The sequence below is a fragment of the Oncorhynchus keta genome, chromosome 27 (assembly GCF_023373465.1).
Source record: "Oncorhynchus keta strain PuntledgeMale-10-30-2019 chromosome 27, Oket_V2, whole genome shotgun sequence".
Lineage (NCBI taxonomy): Eukaryota > Metazoa > Chordata > Actinopteri > Salmoniformes > Salmonidae > Oncorhynchus > Oncorhynchus keta.
In genome coordinates, this window is record NC_068447.1 from 36,473,752 (window position 1) to 36,479,751 (window position 6,000).

Sequence of the window (6,000 nt, forward strand, 5' to 3'; positions counted from 1 at the left end):
TAACCCACATAAAAATATACTATGGTATAATAAAGGCGCTAAACCTGGAGGGGGTGTGGTGTATAGTCAATACTGTTCTTAGCACGACACAACGCCGTGTGCCTGGATACAGCCCTTAGCCGTGGTATATTGGCCATATACCACAAACACCCGATGTGCCTTATTGTTATCATAGACTGGTTACCAACATAATTAGAGCAGTAAAAATACGTGTTTTTTCATACCCGTGGTATACGGTCTGATATACCTTCAGCCAATCAGTCAGCATTCAGGGCTCAAACCACCCAGTTTATAATATTGTCTAAATAATGTTGTGTTACTATATTTATATACTATAGTAGTCACTGTATTGTTTTTGCGGACATGACTGTAATACACTATAGACGGGTTGGTTGTTTAGCAACAAAACCGACGCATGCGCAAATATGGTGTCACACCCTGACCATAGTTTGCTTTGTATGTTTCTATGTTTTGTTTGATCAGAGTGTGATCTGAGTGGGCATTCTATGTTGTGTGTCTAGTTTGTCTATTTCTATGTTTGGCCTGATATGGTTCTCAATCAGAGGCAGGTGTTAGTCATTGTCTCTGATTGGGAACCATATTTAGGTAGCCTGTTTTGTGTTTGGTTTTGTGGGTGATTGTTCCTGTCTCTGTGTTAGTTTCACCAGATAGGCTCAGTCACTTTGGTTTTTCTTTTTTACTTGTTTTGGAAGAGAAGAGAACGAGCGCCATTCTCCTTGCGGAGATGGTGCTAAATTCATCAACACGGTCGGTCCCTGGGATTGGGCTGGCCAACACGATTCGGTTTGCTTGGAAGGAAAAGGAGTTGGAGCCTTTAGGACGGGAAACTTTTGGAAGGATAATATTGATGGGGATTCTAAAGCTGACGGTGAAGGACGTGTTTTGTTTCCAAGGCAACTCGTTGGAGGGAGCATACGACGTGGCGCTATATACAGAGGAAAAACACGATGATATCCTGAGAAGGGAAAGAGCAGTGGGAGGTGAGAGGCCGATGTGCCACTATGAAATAACAAGCCTGGCGAAGAATAACTTTAGGGTTGTAACTGTCAACATTTACAACCCTTACGTTAAGGACGAAGAGGTGAGGGCTTTTCTGGGGAGATATATGGATAACGTCTCCTCAGCAAGGCACTTCAAAGACTCCCTTGGGTTTTGGAATGGGAGGAGAGGCTTCCAGGCCCTCCTCAGAGAGGACCCAAAGGGACATGGTGGCTACCTCCATCCTCCTGCTATGTTCTCCCTAGGGGCTAGGGAGACAGGGAGACGTTGTTTTATGCACGTCAGCCCCCATTTTGCAGGCGCTGTATGGCCTACGGACACATATTCGCCTCGTGCAGTACAAGAAAATGCAGATTTTGTGGATCTGAGGAACACGAGGCGAGGGATTGTGACAAGCTTAAGGCGTGCCACGGGTGTGGCTCGTCAGCACACCTGTGGCGGGGGTTCCCGGCTCGTCAGAGGTCATATGCGTCTGCGGCTGGGGGGGAGCAGGAGCGGGGGATGGCGGAAGAAGAGGAGGGGAAGGAAGCACGCCTCATGACCAGAGTACAGGTCCAGAGGGGAAGGCCGCAAGGAAGGAGGAGGAGCAAGAAGCGACGGATGGAAGAGAGAAGGAAACGGGAGTAGGAGAACCAGGAAAAGCGGCGGAAGAAGGCAACCGAGTGGAGGAGCATGAGAGAGAAGAAAGTGAGGGAGGAGTGGTGGAGAAGGAGACGGTGGAAGAGCAAGTGGACTGGGGGGAAAGTGCTCTGGTGGAAGAGATGAGGGGTATGGTGGAGGAGCTGGCGGGGGGGAGGGTGGTATCTCTCCACTGCCGCCATCACCAAAGAAGAGAATGAAGAGGAGGGTGCGATTGACCGACAGTCAGAGGGAGGGGATGGCCAAGAGAGTGATGGGGGTGGGAGAAACCTTTGGGTTGCTGCTGGTTTCCCCAGGCCCTCAACTTCTGTTGGGTGGGGACACACCTAACAAGACTCAGGACTGGGTACAGGAGGAGGTGGGGAGTTTTTTGTTTGGGGACTCAGCCTCCCCGATTTTTTTTTTCCAAACCAGCTGCAGCACTGGGGAGTGGGAGGAGTGTGGGGGTAGACCCAGGGTGCAGGGCACCCCGGAGCCAAACACTATTCCTGCATCCTGGGTTGGTGAGATGGAGGAAGAGGGGGGGATGTCGGGAGTACGGATGGTGTTCTCACCGGTAGATATGGAGTAGGGGTGCATCGGGTGAGTCTCCTGTTTTTTTTGTGTTTTTTTTATGTCTGGGTTTACAATTTGAGTGTATTACATGTTTTTATTTTTTCATGGGGTCTAATTTTACCTTTGTTAGTTTAAATGTAAGGGGTTTAAGGGATTTTGTTAAGAGGAGGGCGGTTTTTAGTTATTTGGAGGGTGTGGGGTTTGATTTTTGTTTTTTACAGGAGGTTCACCTGAGGGATGGAGGGGATGTTAGTAGGTTTAAGAGGGAGTGGGACAAGGGGGAGTCGGTTTGGGGTATTGGGGGGGGTGCACTCATCGGGGGTAGGGATTTTGTGTGGGCACAGGGAGGTAAAAGTGGAGGATTCTTTTGTGGTAATGCAGGGGAGGGTTATAGGGGTGGATTTCACGATAAGGGATTGTACATTTAGATTAGTGGTGGTGTATGGGCCACAGGTGGTAGCAGACAGGAGGGAGATGGTGGACTTTCTGACGCCCCTGTGTGTCACAAATAGGAAATTAGTGATAGGGGGTATTTTAATATTTTTGTACCCAGGTCTTTGGGTAAGTTGTCTGGGCGGCTGTTGCCTGTTTTCTTTTCGGATCACGACGGGGTGCTCCTGCAGGTGGGGCCGCCAGTCTGCCTCTTTGGTAGGGGGTACTGGAAGTTAGATCGGGATGTGCTGGAGGAGCAGGCTTTTGTTGACGGGTTTTATGGTTTCTTTTGGAGGCCTGAAGGCCTCCGGTCCATGTGCGTGGGGGTGTTGCGTGGTGGGAATTAGTTAATAATAATAATAATAATATATGCCATTTAGAGTGGTGGGACATTCTTAGTGGGAATCGAACCCACTAGGTGAGGATTAGGGCTTTTATAATAGGGTATTGCAAGAGGAAAAAAAGGGAGGAGAGGAGGGAGGTGGATCGTATCCAAAGGTTAATTGAACTCGAATACGAGGCAGGCAACCTCGGCGGGTCGTTTGACTGGGAGAGATCCGCAACCCTAAAGGCGCAGCTCAGGGAGTTGCAGGAGCGGAAGGCTCGAGCTTTCCTGGAGCGTGCGCATAGTGGCTTTCTAGAACATAATGAGACTTGTTCTGCTATGTTCTTTTAGTTGGTTAGGGCCAGACAGAGTAGGAAGGTAATGCATGGTGTTAGGGAAGAAAATGGTAGTGTAGTTAGAGAACCAGAGGATATGGTCAGGGTGACAACTGATCATTTCCAAGGTTTATTTAAGGAAAGGGAAATAGATGTAGAGCGGGGAAATGTGTTTTTAGAACACTTGTCCAGGCGGTTGCCGGAGGACATTAGAGAAGTGATGGAGGCCCAGATCTCACTAGAAGAGGTTGAGAGCGCTCTTAGGAGGATGGGAAAAGGGAAGGTGCCTGGGATGGATGGGCTGCCGGCTGAGTTTTATCTCAAGTTTTGGGGTATACTTGGACCAGTGGTCCTCAAAGTCTTGAAAGCCATCCTTGAGACGGGGGTCCCGGGGGGATCAATGGCTGTTGGTGTGCTGTCACTTTTATATAAGAAGGGGGAAGTAACAGACCTTGGCAACTGGCGGCCGTTGACCATGCTGTGTGTAGATTACAAGCTACTAGCAAAGGTTTTAGCAGACCGGTTGTGCACAGCCCTTCCCTACGTCGTCCATGAGGATCAGACGTGCGGGGTAGAGGGATGCTCTATTAGACGGAACCTACAGTTAATCAGGGACTCCATCGCTTGGGTTGAAGATAGAGGACTGCCTTTAATGGTAGCAGCGCTAGATCAGGCGAAAGCCTTTGATCGCGTGAATAGATCCTTTTTATTCAGAGTGTTAGGTTGATTAGGATTTGGGGAGAAGTTCATAGGATGGATTCGTACATTATATGTCGGAGCGGGGTGCCGAGTTAGTGTAAATAGTCACTTGGGTGACGTTTTTGACCTCTCGTCTGGGGTCAGGCAGGGGTGCCCACTCTCGGCTCTCCTCTTCGTTCTGTACATGGAGCCTCTGGGGGCTGCCATTAGGGCAGACACAGGGGTGGAAGGCTTGCTGATCCCTGGAAGTGGTGGGCTGCGTGTTAAGATGACGCAGTACGCCGACGACACTTCCTTGCTGCTGTGCAAGGACTCGTGCCTGACAAGGTCCCTTGCCATCTTTGGGGATTTCACCCGAGCGTCGGGAGCAGTTCTGAACCATGCAAAGTCTTCCGTCAAGTTTTTCGGAAGATGGCGCGGTAGAACGGATGTGCCTGGGGGGTTATCTCTCTGTGAGGGGGCCCTCACGCTAAGCGACGCTAAACTGGAACATGCGTATCGCAGTGGTACAGAGGAAGCTAGCAATGTGGAAGGCTTGGTATTTGTCTTTTATGGGCAAAGTCCTGGTCCTAAAGGTGGATGTGTTGCTGTCTCTTTTGTATTTGGCATACATCTACCCATTGCCGGCTTGTCTGAGGAGACCTCTAGTTAGGCTTGTGTTTCAGTTTATGTGGAGTGGCAGGTGCGAGTGGGTCGCCAGGGCACGCATGATCTGTCCCATCGGGGAGGGAGGTAGGGGGGTACCACATTTCCCCCTCAAGCTGGACAAAATTTTTGTTTCTTTCTTGTTAACGGATCTTGCTCAGCCAGTGATACACCCGTCCGGTTACCTCCTGCGGGTGTTCTTCTCGTATCAGGCGAGAAGCGTAATGGTGTGGTCTAACACGGGTCCTCGGGCGGAACAGCTGCCGTGGCACTTTGGTCATGCAGCCATGGGCACCCTGAGGTTGAAGTTGCCCGAGTAGGTTTAGATCACAGGCACCTGTACGAGGAGGTCAGAAAGGCAGAGAGTCCGGCGCCTGTAGTGGGCATCTCGGAAGTGGTCTGGGAGGGAGTGCAGGCGCGGGGTCTGGACAACAGGCTCAAGGACCTGAATTGGTTGAGCCTCCATAAGTGCTTGCCGGTACGTTCCATCATGTACCGGTATAGTTTGGTGCAATCCCCCACCTGTCCAAGATCCTCTTGTGGCAGGGAGGAGACTGTGCGCCATGTCTTTTGGGACTGTGCCTTTGCCGGAGTAGTATGGGCTAGGGCACGGGTGTTGTTAGGTTTGGTAAGGGGGATTTTGTATTGACGTGGGCCAGGTTAGAGAGAGGTGTAGGGAGAGCGAGAGGGACGGATAGGGACAGGTTTCTGCTCTGGCTTCTCATGAGTCTCTTTAAACGGGGGCTGTGGGAAGCCAGGCAGAACATGGTGAAGACAGGGAGAGATTGGGGGGTGGAAGGGATAGTGAGGAGGGTGGAAGGAGATTTGAGGGGGAGGTGAAGAGGGAGGAGAGGAAGTGGGGGCAGCATGCTGCTCGGGAGAGGTGGAAGGGGGGTTTAGGGCAGGGTGTCACTTAGATTTGTAAGGGGATAGATTAGGGACGGGGAGATAGGGAAAGGTATTTTGTAGTGTGACGGGGAGGGAAGATGCTCCCCTGAAGTTTTGTTTGGGGTTTATGTTTAGTTAAATTAGTTTAATTAAAATACCATTATTTGAGTATGTATGAAAATTATGAGTTGTAAAGAATGAATGGTATTGAAGATAACACATTTACTTTTTATTAAAACAAATTAAAAAGATAGGCTGTATAGGTTTTCGTGTTTGGTTTGTTGTTTTGTATATATTTAGTTATTTCATGTGTCGTTTATTTTCATTAAAGAACATGAGTAACCACCACGCCGGAAAAAAAAAATAGGCTGTAAAGGTTTTCACGTTCCGTTTGTTGTTTTGTATTGTTCGTGTTTTTGTCGTTCAATAAACATGTATGGAAATAAAAAAAATAAAAAATAG